The sequence below is a fragment of the Mizuhopecten yessoensis genome, unplaced genomic scaffold (genome assembly GCF_002113885.1).
Source record: "Mizuhopecten yessoensis strain PY_sf001 unplaced genomic scaffold, ASM211388v2 scaffold11113, whole genome shotgun sequence".
Lineage (NCBI taxonomy): Eukaryota > Metazoa > Mollusca > Bivalvia > Pectinida > Pectinidae > Mizuhopecten > Mizuhopecten yessoensis.
The window spans coordinates 112,375-128,790 of record NW_018408886.1 but is presented as its reverse complement, the minus strand read 5'-3'; positions in this window follow the sequence as shown (position 1 = coordinate 128,790).

Here is a 16,416-nt window from a genome sequence, read left to right as displayed (position 1 = left end):
ATAAAGGATTGAATCAAACATGGTTAGATAAGATATTAACTATAATTCTAAGAATATCATTTACTCATTATCATGTAAACAGCATGAAGATTTATATATAGGACAAACCGGATAAGAATTGAGACTACGTATGGATGTACATGTCTAACAAATTAAAGACAAGGCGTTCAGATTTTGAAGAGTTAGCAAACACATGCATCAATGATACCGTGCTCAAGGCTGCTGCCGCATGTGGGATCAATCTGGGTCCGGACGACGTGGAAAGGTCTCATCGTGTAGGGAAACCCCGTCCCAACCAATCCCAGCCACAACAAATCATCACGCGTCTTCGCCAGGTTGACACCAAATTGTTCCTGCTGAAATCTGCCAAAAACTTTAGAAAATAAATGAAAGCTTTAAACATATATCTGTAAATGAGGCTCTTACACAGCTCCGCAGCCAAATCGCATATATCGCTCGACAGGCTGTAGAAAATGGCCGTGCCTCTCAGACCTGGACTACCAACGGAAAAATCTTGGTTAAAGATCAAAATGAGCGCGTCCATCTAATAAAAACGGAACGAGACCTCACTGCATTCGGCCAGGATATGCACACTTGACTAATGACTATGACATGATAATGTTATGTTAATGTAGTGAGTTGGCCCTTCTGGTCTGCAGTACACACGGACTTTAGTGTACATCGCTACAGTACAGTTTCCATTTATACTACAGTTATATATTATCTTCATGCAGTGATTGTGTTGCTATGAGTTATAAAATGACTTTCATAGCTATGAAATACGATTAGAAACAAAAACCGTTATTCTGATTCATTGTACTTACAGCCACTTAACACCAGTGATCCTCCGTTACCATGTTGATGTATTTACGTTAGGTATACTAGGTATCTATACTATGTATGTATAAATTATGTTTATTTATGTTTATTTACATTCTTGATGGTTGTTCTGTATATGAATCTACCAACTGAAAACAACTACCATTAGACTATGAATACACTATGAATACAACGATTCTCGTGCAACCAGTCAGCTGATTTCACACACAATGACCACTTCATATTACTAAGCATAGTACCGTTTCTGGGAATACGTAGTTGCGAGAAATAATAATAAACATTACAAAAATCATAAATGGTGCACCATTGTACTATCATTATTTGTCAATTCATTTTTCTATTATTTAAAGTGTTTTTTTTTATAACATTGCCATCAGCTAAGCAGCTGAATAACTCGACCTAGAGGTGTCCTACCCCCTAGAGACAGCGCCAAAAGGAGAAAACCCCACCCCATGGGACAGCAGCACTGCTTACGCCACACAGGTAAACAAATAAAACAATAAACACTACAATTAAAAATAACCTCGCAAATAACTTATGAAGTGGAATTTCTGTCTCGTGGAATTAATAGAATTAAAACGAGCGTTAAAAAACCCATTTCAAGTCGACTTGTGTTTCGAGTTTTAAGTTTTTTAACATATGTTGAATAATATTCATACAGAATACATCCACCCCACGAGATATTCCAGTGCCACCCCCGGCAAAAAGATTTAAATCTTTTTCTGTGGAGACACAGAAAATGCTAGAAGGGGCCAACCAATCTGCCTCCACTAAGAGAAATACAATCTGGGGATTGAAAATATTTCAAGGTAAATAAATCATGTCAGCAATTAAACAGTTAAATGGATAAAAAATCAGATTTGGAAATTGTTGAATTTGTCGATCCGTGTAATTGCGAATTTTGATATAAAGCAATTATCTAACCATTTAAACCATCACACAAATGACGCTCTTTTTCCAAACCTATAGGCTAAAGAAGATAAAAAAAAATTACATTTAGATTGGAACCAAGAGGTCTTTGGGACAGACTTGGACCTACAGAGCGTAAGTGAGGAAGACCTCGGAGATGTCCTCGCGAAATTTTATTGCGAGGCGAAGCCTAAAAACACCAAGCAACGTGCAGAGAACATGCCAGCGCACCAGGCCGAGGAATACCATATACATACAGTAATCAATATCAAAGGGGCGGTAAATCGTCATCTAGTAGACCTAGGTCGGAATATCGATATTGTTCGCGGGGTAAATTTCAAACAAGAATTCCACGGAAGCGGATGTGTCGCCTGCGCAGTCAGCTGGGAGATTACGAAGAAATAGATACACTTTTCATTTCAAGAAATAATGTTTAAAGTAAGCAATAATCATTGATTATGTTTTTGGATGGCATCATTTTGTTATATAATCTGTTATTCTGGATTTAAAGGAACTTGCTATGGATACTCATTGTCTCAATTCCAAGTTCAATTTGTATGATTTGTCGGTTGGTTTCCCATAAATAAATGAATAAACTTGTGGATTATGATGTTAAACAGCTAGTGTTGTCAATAACATGTGGAGTAAGACGGCATTTCAGAGGTATACACGGTGGGCCAAGTGGTAGATCGAAGCCGTCCAGTATACAGTTTTAGTGAAGTTTCTATTTATAGTAACAGTGACCTTGACCTTTGGACCTGAGAAGCAATCCCAAGCAAGCACTTTTGGTAAGGAAGCACTGCATGAAGTTTGAATTTGATCGGCCAAAGTAAACTCAAGTTATCGCACGAAAACAGATTTTCTATTTATAGTAACAGTGACCTTGACCTTTGACCTTCGGGCCTGAAAAGCAATCCCAGGCAAGCACTTGTGGTAAGGAAGCACTGCATGAAGTTTGAGTTTGATCGGCCCAAGGAAACTCTAAGTTCTCGCACGAAAACCTCTGTTCGGATGACGCCGCCGACACCGACGCCGACAAAGCAATACCTATGTGTCACCAGCTTTTCGCAGTCGAAATAGAACACTAGACGGCCTCTTAAAGGAGCGTACGAGGACTGGGGTGGCTCGTCCAACGGCACACAAGGAAATTATATCGCCCCTGCATTTAACACCAATATCCACTTACCTCCAAGGGGGTTATTCTCCCCTTACATTCTCCGACAGAACGTATGGTACAACCTGAAAAATCTGACTATCCATTTTGTGACCAGGGGACTTGAGTTCCACGAACAGCTGCGAGTTGATTCTTTTGAATTCATTTTAGACGAGCAAGGCCTATATGCCACAATCAATCACAACACAAAACAAAATAAAATATCAGGGTGGTTTTTCCTCTAGTGAAGCCCCAACAAAACGCATGTATGCCACTGGTTCACTCCACTGTCCCGTGGCAATGCTGCAATTGTTGATATCAAAAACGGATTCGGCCGCTGAAAAACTATTCAACCACTTCATCAAAGAAGCTGGTCCAGAAAGTTCCGTTTGGTTTACGTGTAAACCTCTCGCTTAACGAACATATACCAACTTCATGGCCGACATTTGTAAGGGTGCAAACATTTCCAAAAAAATACACAGCACATTGCCTCCGGGCCACAGCTATTCAAGCAATGAGCGACTTTGGTTTTGAGGCCCGTCACATTATGTTTCTGTCTGGACACAAAAGTGAGTCCGCCATTCGGTCATATAACCGTACTTGCTCCACAACACAGAGGAAAACGTTATCCAACGTATTGTCAGCCATCGCCAAAGGCAACTCAAGTGTTGATCAGCTGTCGATCGCGGGACGTCCACCTATGCACTCAGACCCAGAACACTTGCGGGTATCACAAGTGCCTCACACTATCTCGGCTACTCCATCACGGGACATAATCATAATACTCGCCATCGGTTCCTCGCCAACTTTCCAACACCCAAACGTCCGGCTGGGTAGTCCCCGTGCCATCAACTAGTACATCAGAGAACTTTGTAATTCCACGGATGTACATTCAACTTTAAATGAGTTCTGCCCACCGCCGACGGATGCTCGGCCGACGAATGCCCTGGATGGTTACTATGGTGACCGTTGTTTGTAATAGTGCGAACATAAACTTTTACTAAACATACAATTTGCGGCGTTAAATGCAAAAAAAACCCACATGAAATACGATCAACTTTCAAAAATGAAAAGAATATCAAGCGTTGTTTATTATGAGATTATAGATTTTTATTTTCGTTTTAACAAATCAGCTGATCGGCGTAAGTCCAAACTTTGAAGTTCGTGCATAGGCTGGAATTCTGGTCGTTCCATTTTTTATGGTTTTCTGTCCGATACTGATATTAAAAACATTAAATTTACAAAAAGGGTTGCACCTTTTTTATTGCAGTTCATCGTAACGTAAATATATAAATCGAATGGATTTTGTGTGTGTGTGTGTGTGTGTGTGTGTATGTATGTATGTACTGTAAATGTCGAGTAAACTGGCCCCTGTCTCGACACTGCTCTGAACTTTTATTGCTATTGTCCATCACTTGGCTTCATTTTCTGTCAACGCTCCTTTATAATTGCAGTAGCACTGACTAGCTAATGGGTGAAAGTGAGGTCCTGTTTTGTGCATCTCGTAGAAATTATCTCCCTTGACACGTCCTTTCTTTGGTGTGAATCTATATATTTTTAAACCTTATTATGTTTACCGCTATATATGTCCTTATTCTAGATTCATGTATGTATGGATGTATGAATTCTCCTAGCGTACACCTCCAATTTCTCATGCCAAGTACATTTTTCTATCCTCCTGATCCATCTATTGTTCATCATGCTCTCCAACCTTTTGACTACTTTACTTTTCAGTTTTAGCACGACCCCTTCCCTTCACAACTTTCACCCTATTATAAATATACTTTTCCTCAAATACTACACTGCATTATACTCTCCGACTCAAAACTCTGTTGGTCTTCTCACTATGCACCCTATCCGGATGAGATTTATCATGTTTCTCCAAAGGTTATCCTCTGTAACTTAAATACCGATCTGCTCTAATTTGTATTGTATCCGGATAGGCCTTTTTTACAATCGTTGTTATTCTGTATTTTGTAACCATACATGCACGTCTTGTAGACATCTTATTTATGCTACTTATACTGTTACCGCTATTGGTGAATGTCCTACCTACTCCGATTAAGTTAAACACATTTTACTGATATGAATGTACCTAATGAAGTTAAGAATGTTGTATCTCTCTCTACCACGCTATGTATCACTTTGTTAATAATCAGACTTTTTCTCCTTCTCTCTGGTGATGTTGAGAGTAACCCTGGGCCAAGTGACTCTGAATCAGATTTTTCTTGTTTCATCATGTTCTTCTAATTTTACAACTTTATTTAATGACGCCAACTATTCTTTTGTGCACCCGAATGTCCAAAGTTTGAAACAAAATCTTGATATTCTTTTCAGTTCACTACATAATATAACTATCCTGTCCTTTACCGAAACGTGGCTTAGTCCCGACGAGATAACTTCTGATTTAGACTATTTAGAGGAGGAGTGGCAGTATATGTAAGCAATGAAATTTCCTCTAAACGTCGACCCGACCTAGAGTTACCCTCAGTCGAGTGTTTATGGTTGCAGACAAATATTTCTGGAAGATCCATTTTATATGGGACTTTATATAGGCCCTTGATGCACCAGTGTCTTCCTGGGATCACATTGCCCATTCCATAGATATTGCTTTCAGTACCGGAATATCTAATATAATTGTAACTGGTGACCTCAATGCAAACTTACTAAGTGATACTAATCACTGTCTACACCTACGTAATTTACTATCTACTTTAAATCTTACCCAAAGCGTTGCCAGTCCTACTTTCTTCACTGAATCGTCTTCCTCCCTCTTAGATATAATTTGCGCAAGTGATCCTCCTTTAGTAGACATTTGTCATGTCGGTGAAAATTTCCTCGATCAACCTATTATATATCATTGTCCCGTGTATGGCACTTTAAATTTCAAAACCCCTAAAATCCAGTTTTAAACGTAAAGTATGGCTATATGACCTAGGTAACTACTACAAATATCGTGAAAGACTTTCTAACGTTTATTGGGACAGCACGTTCGACATTCATGACATAGTTACACGTTGTTTACTTACAATTGCAGATTAGTGCATACCTTATGTAAGGGCGAATGATGCTGCTTGGATGAATAGTGCAATTAGAAAATTGATTCGTAAACGCAAGTCATATCCCGATAAGATGTTCTTGACGTAATACATTCTCTTGACTGCAAAAACATGTTGGTCCTGACTTCATAAACCCTCGTCTAATCAAAGAAGCAGCCGAAGTTCTTAGTTATCCACTTCAAACTTTATTCAACCAATCTCTTACTACTTGTAAGTTTCCGTCACAATGGAAGAGGGCTAATGTTATTCCCGTGCTCAAAAAAGATTATCCATCTGTTCTCGGAAATTACCGTCCTATCTCTCTTTTGTCTATCATAGGTAAAATGATGGAAAGGTGTATACATAAATATGTTTAAAACTATTTAGCTGACAAGTCCCTACTTTCATCTTGTCAATCAGGTTTCAGATCCGATGATTCCACTATAAATCAACTAGTATCTATTTCTACTGATATATTTTCCGCTTTAGATAATGGTAAAGAAATTAGAATGATCTTCTGCGATATTAGCAAGGCTTTCGACCGAGTATGACATCGTGGCCTTCTTTCTAAACTCCAAAACTTTGGTATCACAGGTAAATTATTTGATTGGTTCTCGAGCTATTTACGTAATCGCTGCCAACATGTTGTCATCAAAGGTAAACAATCAAACTTGACTTACATTTCTGCTGGAGTTCCTCAAGGGTCAATTCTAGGTCCATTATTGTTTCTTATTTTTATCAATGACATCGTCGAAGATATTAATTGTATTATAAAAGTTGTCTGCTGACGATACGTCTCTATTATACGTTATAGTGGATTTGCCGGATCTGAGCGCCAATCTCTTGAATGATAATCTAAACAAAATTCATGAATCGTCAAAAACATGGCTTGTCGATTTCAATCCTAGTAAGACATTGTCAATGACAGTAAGTAGAAAAAATGACAAACCTCTTCATCCCCCTTTGTCTATGAACAACAACTCACTAACAGTGGTAACATGCCACAAACACCTTGGTGTCTTTATTTCGTCTGATGGAGGGTGGACTGATCATGTTCAGTATGTAATTAACAAAGCTTAAAAAATAAAGTCCTTTTAAGAAAACTGAAATTTTCCATTGACAGAAAAACGCTTCAAACTATTCATTTTACTTTTATTCGACCTTTGTTAGAATATGGTGACGTGATAATATAATGATAGGCCAAAGCCAACTGTTAGAAAATATTCAACTCGAAGCAGCCAGGATTGTAACTGGGGCTACTAAATTAACTAGTCATGAGAGATTGTATTTAGAAACTGGTTGGGACCCTCTTATTGAAAGAAGCCGAAAACACAAAATAACATAACTTCAAAAGATTGTTCATGGTCAGTGTCCCTCCTATTTAACTAACATACCCGCTCGTCACTCTGACATTCATTTTCAAGATACTAGAAACGCGATTTTATTATCGTGTTTAGTCTGCACTAAACCCAACAGCACACACAGGTTATACTCTATGTTTTTTGTCGATAAAATAACAAACACTTAAAATTGTCGAAAATGAGCATTTATTCTAAATGCCAGAAATCGAACAAATGTATACATCTTTGTGTTGATTTTTATAATAAGGTGTACAAAGAACCAAAACAAATAAATTCTGTTAAATCAGATGTCGTACTAAACTCTATACAGATTCTTTTCTACATTCCTCTGTTGACTTATGGAATGCTCTTCCGGACGAGGTTAAGCATAACCCACCATTCACTAACCTTAAAAAGTCCGCGAATGTCAACTATCACAATAATTTTGTTCCATCCTATTTCTATTCCTCAAAAGTAGATTAGGCCAAATTCACCAAGCTCGACTGAGGATGAACTGTAGTTCCCTTAATAATCACTTGTTTTTACGTTACTTAGTTGAAAGTCCCATGTGTTCTTGTAACCGTTCTGCTGAAACTACTGAACACTTTCTCCTCTTTTGTCCTAACTTCGAACAATCAAGATTACACTGTTTTAGAAATCTTCATCTTGGGAATTATTTAAATCTGTTGCTGTATGGAAATCCTGATATGCCAGATCAATATAACTTAAGATATTTTTGACTCTGTTCAACGATTTATCTGTAAGTCGAAACGATTTTAGTGCAAGATTTATTTATTGTATTATATTTTCATTTTATTTAATATTTTATGTAATTATTGCGTTTGTTTAAACAATGTACATTGACTTTGAAACCTTTGTTGTTTGAAAACACTTGTGACACGTCTGTATGTTATTCAGACTTAATGAGACTTGTTGATACTGAAATTAATATAGACTACAACACTCTTGTATTTTACAGGATATCAGTATACTTTTTGATTGGAATCAACGTAAGGTAATTTTGAAATTTCCAATGTATTTAATGCATCCTTATATAGAGCTCATTATGGTTACCTTTTTATGAATCACATTCCAACCAGATTCAATCAAGTAATTGCAGTTCTTCTTGTTATTCTCTTCGTAGCCACTTTCTTTCACCCCTTCCGCCCTGCCCTCCCTGATTTCGTCTTCTTCTCTTTGTCTGTTGCCGTCCTACTGCCAGGGTTATTAATAAGGAGACGAATTAATATAAGTACTTGATGTACTTGTTTACGAATCCTCTTTGTTGATGTTTGTATTAATTTGTCTCTGCCATATACTGAATAAAATACTGTTTAAACTAATGTTCCAAGGATGCCTTTTGTATTACCTAGTTACAAACTAAATTGTGACCATCCGATTGTAAGAGAACTTAAGGAATAAACGTTAATAGGACAAACCGTATGTGACTTATGACGACGCAGGACAACGGTTTCTCCCTTTGCTATACTAGGCAACAGTCACATGTCAATATTGTTCCATGTAATGGGATGTTAAAAATAATATTCCATATCAAGAGCAAAGTGACCATTGTAGAAATATATGTAACAGAGGTCATTATTTTTTCAATGCCTCCGCTAGGAGTCGAACCCGGGAACTCTGGTTTACTAGTCTTACGCTCTACCGAATGAGCTAAAGAGAAATTCTCCCTAGCCGAGACGGTAGGAAGCGGCTAGTATTTTACCAGGGCGACATATATACAAATACTTTCAATTGATAGAAAAGAAATTATTATGATGTGACCAATAGTGAAGACAACTTTACACCTATAGAAATTTTCGTCAGCCATTCGTTGGTTCGTTTTCTTTTCTCCAAGCCAGCATAATTTTGTTTAATTATCGAATTCTCTTAAAACTTTTGAAAGCACAACTCGACAACAGTCTTCCCTATAAAGCGACGACATCATCAGTAGAGTTTTCGTTTGGAGCGATACCTGTTTAATATTGACAACGACTCGCTTACGATGTACATGTATTTACATTCGACACACAATTGCAATCGGAGTAGTTCCCCATAGTACGGCCCAAAGCTTAAATTTGACGTTTTATTGCTTCGCGTGACATGGAGGGGGGTTATTGTCGAATGCGCGAGATTTATGGCTCACGTGGCGTGAGACTTTTAGGATTTTGTCTCACACAGTGAGACTTGACAACTATGCATGTAACTTATGGTGACAAATCAACATTGGTCTTTCTGAAGAAGCCCTGAAATACAGAAAGGTCACGCGGTCAGTCCTTCATAAGGAATTGTTAGTTATTTACGTCATATTTTACTGTTGTAATACGCAACTGATGCTGGAATCCCATGCAGTCACAGATTCGCTTGTATCTGGTATTTAATACCTGAGCTAAATTCCAAAATCCACTACCTACATATATATCAACAAGGTGTCGGACTTTTCGTTCGATATCCTCGGGACGACGTTCGGACCTCCTCCAAAAAATACATAACATATGTTTTGCCGTGAAAAGTCACTATTCCTCCCTGAGGTGGCTTCATTCTCGAGGTCATACCTCTCAAGGATGTCAGGTCGTTTCGGTAACAATCCAAGGGAGCGTATTTACCAAACTGGCATCACAATTTATTTATTTATTTTTTAAATCAATCCATCTCTGGTCAAACTAATTAAGTGTATACAGTTTGGTGATACCTTTGCATGTAGGAATGTCATCACGAGACTTTGGTCTGGCAGTCAGGTTCTGATGGCTTCCCCATTGCATGGATCCTAAATCTCAGCGGTGTATTACACTAACCTTAGTGTCAATTAGGAATACTAACCGAGATAGTAGAGATGCTAGAATCCATCTTAATCACCAAATCTCTTCTATATATGGTCATGTTTCACATATCTTAGACAATTATCCGAGTCATAGTCAGCTGTATGTTGATGGCAAATATTACATATGAATACTTTTGTTGATTTACATTATATATAACATATGTCCATATTGATAGATAGGTATATATAGTAAGATGTAATATGTCCATAATGATGTTAGATATATATAGAGTTAGATGTAATGTATTGATGTTAAGATATATATAGAGTTAGAACATAGGTCTATTTTGATGTTAATATTTTATAGGTGTATCCAGATCGGACTACCGTAGTTTGACAAAGGAAACATTAAAGCTTGACTGGTTATGTTGCCACTGCACCCAACCGGATGAGCCATCCACTGTTGTAGACTCACACGAGTTGTTCAACATATCAACGTCCTTCACAGATGTTATGCCAACACATGAGGATTCCTTGCCAATGGACACATCAGCACTGGATGATGTGGAACCTACAGATGATCAGATAACAACATACCACGAGGTAGACAACAGCTTGTTGATAGCAAAGGTTACAGCTACACTGTTCAGGTAACTAAACTTAGTAACTCGAATAAACCCTATTAAAATATAAATTGTTTGAAATTTGACAACTTTAAAAATTAAAAATAAAGTTATTAGAAACAATAATTTTGTATTAATTAAAAAAAATGAATTGCAAAGTATCAAAGTGTATATTACATTTGCAGAAATCCAGGTGTACTGACACATGTGTGTTTTGGGGGTGTATCAAGAGAGGTAAACAGCTGACATGTCCTGCAAAAATTATACAGAGAGGCGAGACCTACACCGAGGGCAGAAAACAACACATTCATCCCGGCGAACCTGGAATCCTCACTTCAATCACGATCCGTGCAGAGGTAATGGGCCATGTTCTAGCCAAAAAACAACTTGCATTAAATTTAAGTTGTGAAATATTTTACATAGAAAATTTCAACTGTTAATATCAGGTAACAAATGTGAAATATATCATTTATTGTAACTGAAATAATGTTCTTTAATTTTAGGCCCTATCCCGAGCCAAAGAGAATGTATTTACTACCTCCGCCCCAAGAATCGCATCAGAGGTAGTTGAATGTCACGCCAACATTCACCAGCCCGAACACAGCCGACCAAACACACAGAACATCGTCAAATCCATCAACAGGATGCGCCAGACCATGCGGCCAGAGGACCCTAAGGATCTGGACTTTGAGGTATGCTAATATTGAAAGAAGGCATCGTAATTTAAAGATCCTTGTCAAGTAACCTCCGCTTGTTGGGCCTGGAAACTCGTAAACTAGATGAATAATATAATCTTAATGTACAACACATTATTTTATGTTCTGATATTTTTATGAAGACCTTTTTTTTACAGGTGGACAAAGACTATTTGGAGTCCAATGCACCCAACTTCTTTCTGCGGGACATCGCTGTCGAAGGAAAGCATCATCTGATCTTGGCAACTAATAGACAACTTGACCTCCTTGCCAAGACCAAGACTTGGTATATGGATGCCACCTTCCGTGTTGTGAATGCACCCTTCACCCAGCTCTTCAGTATCCATGGTTTTGTTCGCTCAGGTTCCAGCATAAAACAGATACCTTTGGTATTCTGTTTCATGTCTGGAAAGCGTACACAGGATTATTATGAGGTAACTAGTCAAGTTCAAATATTGTTTACTTGAAATTAACTGAGTACTAGTCATTTCATATGTCATATGACTATTTATTACAATCAACTGTCAATTTAGTATATAAAAAAAAGAGAAAATGATTTATTGTAATGACAAATCTTTTATGTAACCTATAAAAGTATAATAGTAAATCAAACGGTTAATTGATTACGGTCATTCCAAGATTATTTTCCTTAAATTATGAAACAAATTTTATTTTGTTAGGTCCTAAGAGGCATCGACCGTCAGCTTACAGAAGGACTCTCCTTGGAAAGGTGTGCTGTTGATTTCGAAGCTGCTATTTGGCAAGCCATCCGCCAGAGGTATCCGGACACCAGAATCAGGGGATGTGTATTTCACTGGGCACATGCGGTGTTCAGGAATGTCCAAGAGCTTGGCCTACATGTATTTATCACCAAGATGACCTTACCATACTACAAGTTCAATTTGTATAATATATATATAAATGTAGCTTATCACATTTTAAATAAAAACATTAAATATACAGCTCTTTAAAATTTTCAGTTACTCGATATACAAATGTACTTATATTAATATTAACTTTCAGACTGCCTACAACGAGAGAGGAGATATTTACGCTTATCTGCGCCATGTGCTCGCCTTACCCTTTTCAGATCACTGAGACATTTCATTGTTTAGGCAACCGTACAACATCAGCATCCTTGGTTCAGCTGATAGATTATATTGAACGAACCTGGATCAGAAGCAAGTGTGTTTCAAAACAATAAGTGTATAAGATTCAAACTATAACAGAAACTATAATCAAACAACATTGAAACTCCATATTCTCAATTAAAAAAGGAAAAACACAACCTTTGAGAGTTGCTTATATATTCTATGTCACTTATTATTTCCTTTGTTTTCCAGGATATTCCCCATCAGGACTTAGTCTGTATACATGCGATCGATTAGAACTAACAATGATGTGGAGGGCTGGCACAAGAGGTTGAACAGCAGAGTGAACACCAGAGGAGCAATCCCAATGTACCTGCTGATGGAGGAACTATTTCGGGAAGCGACTGCAATCCCTCTGCAGTGCAAGATGGTGAGCGAGGGGAAGTTGGCGCGCTTCCAGCGTAAGAAGAGTCGCGACGCTCAACGCGATGTGTTTCTTAACGCTATTCAGACGGTGACCTTGCAACATCCCAACTTCTGAAGAAGGTTGGAAGCTACCTCCACTGAAAGACTGAGTATTGACAATACATACAGTGTTGGTTGTGGCCCTGAAAGTAGTTCTATGGACAACACATAGTTAACAGTCAATTTAGTGTTATTAAGCTTTTTAGCACTTCCAATGATACATTATCTCAAAACTTCAAAACTTCAGAATGATTTAATAAGTTTCCAGGTATAATGCAATATCTAAAATACTGTACATGAAACATTTCATTACCTCAGGCTAATAATTATTAATATACCTTAAATTCTAATTTAAATTAAAGTATCAGTATCTGCATGTGAGCGTAGTGCTTTCACCGGGTGCACCAAGATTTTTTAGGCAAATGATCTGAATGAAAACAAAGACATAAAATAGAGATTGAAAGCTTACTAGTTAAAAGTAGTTTGAGCCCAAGCAGTCAACAAGTAAAAGGAAAATTCATTCAATGATCCAAATGAAAATTGGAGGTCCACCAATTGCACGAACAGCACTGACTGTTATAGATATTTTTAAATTGTTACATAGACACACCCTTGTAGTGTTTATTTATGGACAACAATAATTTAAATTCTTCGGCTTAATTTGCTGATATTTAATTGGAACGGAATTATGTACAAGCTAAGAATGTAAGTTTTTTTTAATATAAATCTGAAGGATCCAATAAGTTCCAGGGTATTATTGAAAGAAAAGAGTTTAAAGACTCAATCTTGGAGGCCTGTGAGTCAACATTCACTAAAGAAAAGAAGACTTGTATCAAAGGTAAATAGTTTGTTACTTTATAAAATAAAAGAGAAATAATTGCATTTGATATATTTGAAAATTTATATTCATAAAATTTGTTTTAACTATAATTATATAATCATAAATGAATCAATATACACATTTAATACAAAACCAAAATGTTTTGTGCTTTTATTTATTTATTTATACATTCTGTACACGTGCCTTGCCTAAACTGTATATACATGCATGTTTATTAGGACAATTGTTGATATGAAAGTATAATCAACACTTTTGTTCTTAGCAATGCCAGAAATAACATTAAGTCCGTGGACAATGGATGTGAAGAGAACATTGATAAGCACTTTGGGTCGTCAGTATGGTATGTAAGCACTTTGGGTCGTCAGTATGGTATGTGATACAAATAAGTAATTTCATACTTAGCTTTCCAATATGATTATCTCTGGAGCAGTAACAATTTAAATCTGTGTGAAAACATGTTTCAAATTTAAAATATGTGGGTGTCTATAATGACCCAACAATTTGCTGGTAACCATATATGAAAATGGCCACTGCATCTTAAAGTTCAAAGCTAGAACAAAGATTTTAACTGCATAAGTTTTATTAGAAAGCTAAACTCTAAACCTGAAAGAAAATGGTTAAAACCTTTTTGTTTTAGCTCTTCTGAAATTTGGAGTCAGACGTGATTTTTGGGGATAACAGAGCATGATCCCTGATTGGTGCCAAAATCTGTCCAATTTATGTCTCTAAATGAAAGGAGAGGAGCTGGTGGTTAACCTTTTCACTAATTTCATAACTATTATTAATAACCTATAATTGATGATGCATATTATGTGCTAAGCCATCATCAAAATACTGAAATAGTCTTGTTCTAATGTGCTATGTATTTGTTTTACATGATCTTTTGTGTTCTGGTAATGCAGATTTTGCTTTTTACTTTTGCTTTTTAGAAATTCTTTTGTCCAATAGTGAATTGGACCAAATACTTATTAGCTATGTAGAGTGGCAGGTAGATTGTAGTTGTTATTTCTGATTGTTTCTATATGTTGATTCTAGAATTGTTTCTAGATGATGATATATTTGTTATGATTTGAAATTTGGTTTTCCGGATTTGGTAAGCAATTATCATTACCACAACCAGTGCAATATTTGAGCATGACATTTCTGTGACCGTACTCTGTCACCTTCATCGGACCAATGACCAGTTCACCGATGTGTCAAGTTGACAAGATTGTAAACAAATTGACTTATCATTACGTCACCTGGCATGCACACAGTGAAAAACAATGATTTCAGACCACCACAAACATTGCTTTTGTACCATTTTGATGTATCTTAATTGCAAAAACTCTATGCTTGCAGGAAAGACAAAAAGATAGTGACGGTATGGAGTGTGAAGGTGATACAGTATCTCCCCCGCCTGTGGTGTCCCTCTCTCCTGTTGTGCCTCCCCCACATGTGTTGTCTCCCCGACATAAAGTGTCTCCCCCACATGAATTGTCTCCTCCACATGTAGTGTCTCCCCCGCCTGTTGTGTCCGCATCTCCTCTGGTGTCTTCCTCTTCCTGGGAAAAAGACTTAATAAGGAAATGTAGGTATCATGTTTTTAAACAATTAACATATACATTTATGTCGTTGCTAAGATAAAGATATCTTTACCAGCTCACATGCTTGTTTTGAAAATGTCATATTGGACGATATATACTATTTATATACTAATGATGTAGCTATGTTTCATCAATGGAGCGGAGCTAATGGTATCCTGTCTCATAAAGACCAATTTGTGACGAATTTCATGCAATATTAATAAAACACTTTGCAATAGTTGAATTAAGATCCCACAAATGATAATAAATTTATCTTAGTGAATATACTTTCTACTATTTTTGATTTGCAGCAAGAATAAAAGCTACATGTACATGTACTCATTGTGTGTTAATGTAATAATGGATTGGAATACATGGAAACCCAAATTTTGGGTCTTCATACTATTGTCCTCTTCCATTATGATCAGATTGACACATTGGTCGATTTCAATGGTGAGAGAGCATTGACGTATACCTAGAGATAAGAAAACAAAGTGCAATCATGCCCCACTGAATCTCTATTTGCTTATTTGAAGACAAAATGAACGTAAGCTAGCTGCAACTGTGTGAATGTTTAATTTCTTGTGATATATTGTTTCTTTCATGAACAATTATATTATATATTCAAGATAAAATTACGGCATTATCTACAGTATTTTACAGTAATGATGTTGTTATCTTGATAATGGCGCATTTACACAATCAGAGGAGTGATAATGGATCATAACAGTAAATTAATGTACGACTTATTTTCATGATTACCTAACATTATGAAATACATTCAGTCGAACCTCGATATCTCGAAGTGAGTGGGGGGTCATGAAAAAAGTTTGAGATATCCCGATTATTCGAGGAATCCAAGTATACTATATATAGAATCTTTATTGTCTTCGTGTTATCAGAGTTCGAGATAACGAAGTTTGACTGTATACCTGTTCTTACCCTTCATCAAACTCAAAACTATCATTTAGCTAATAAATTTAACTATAAAACCAGTGGAGAACAATGTTTTACATTGTTAGCTTAACAAGCAGGCCATGGCTTTACACATATTTAATATCAGTCTTTCAAATTTTAACAGTAATTACTACTGCAATG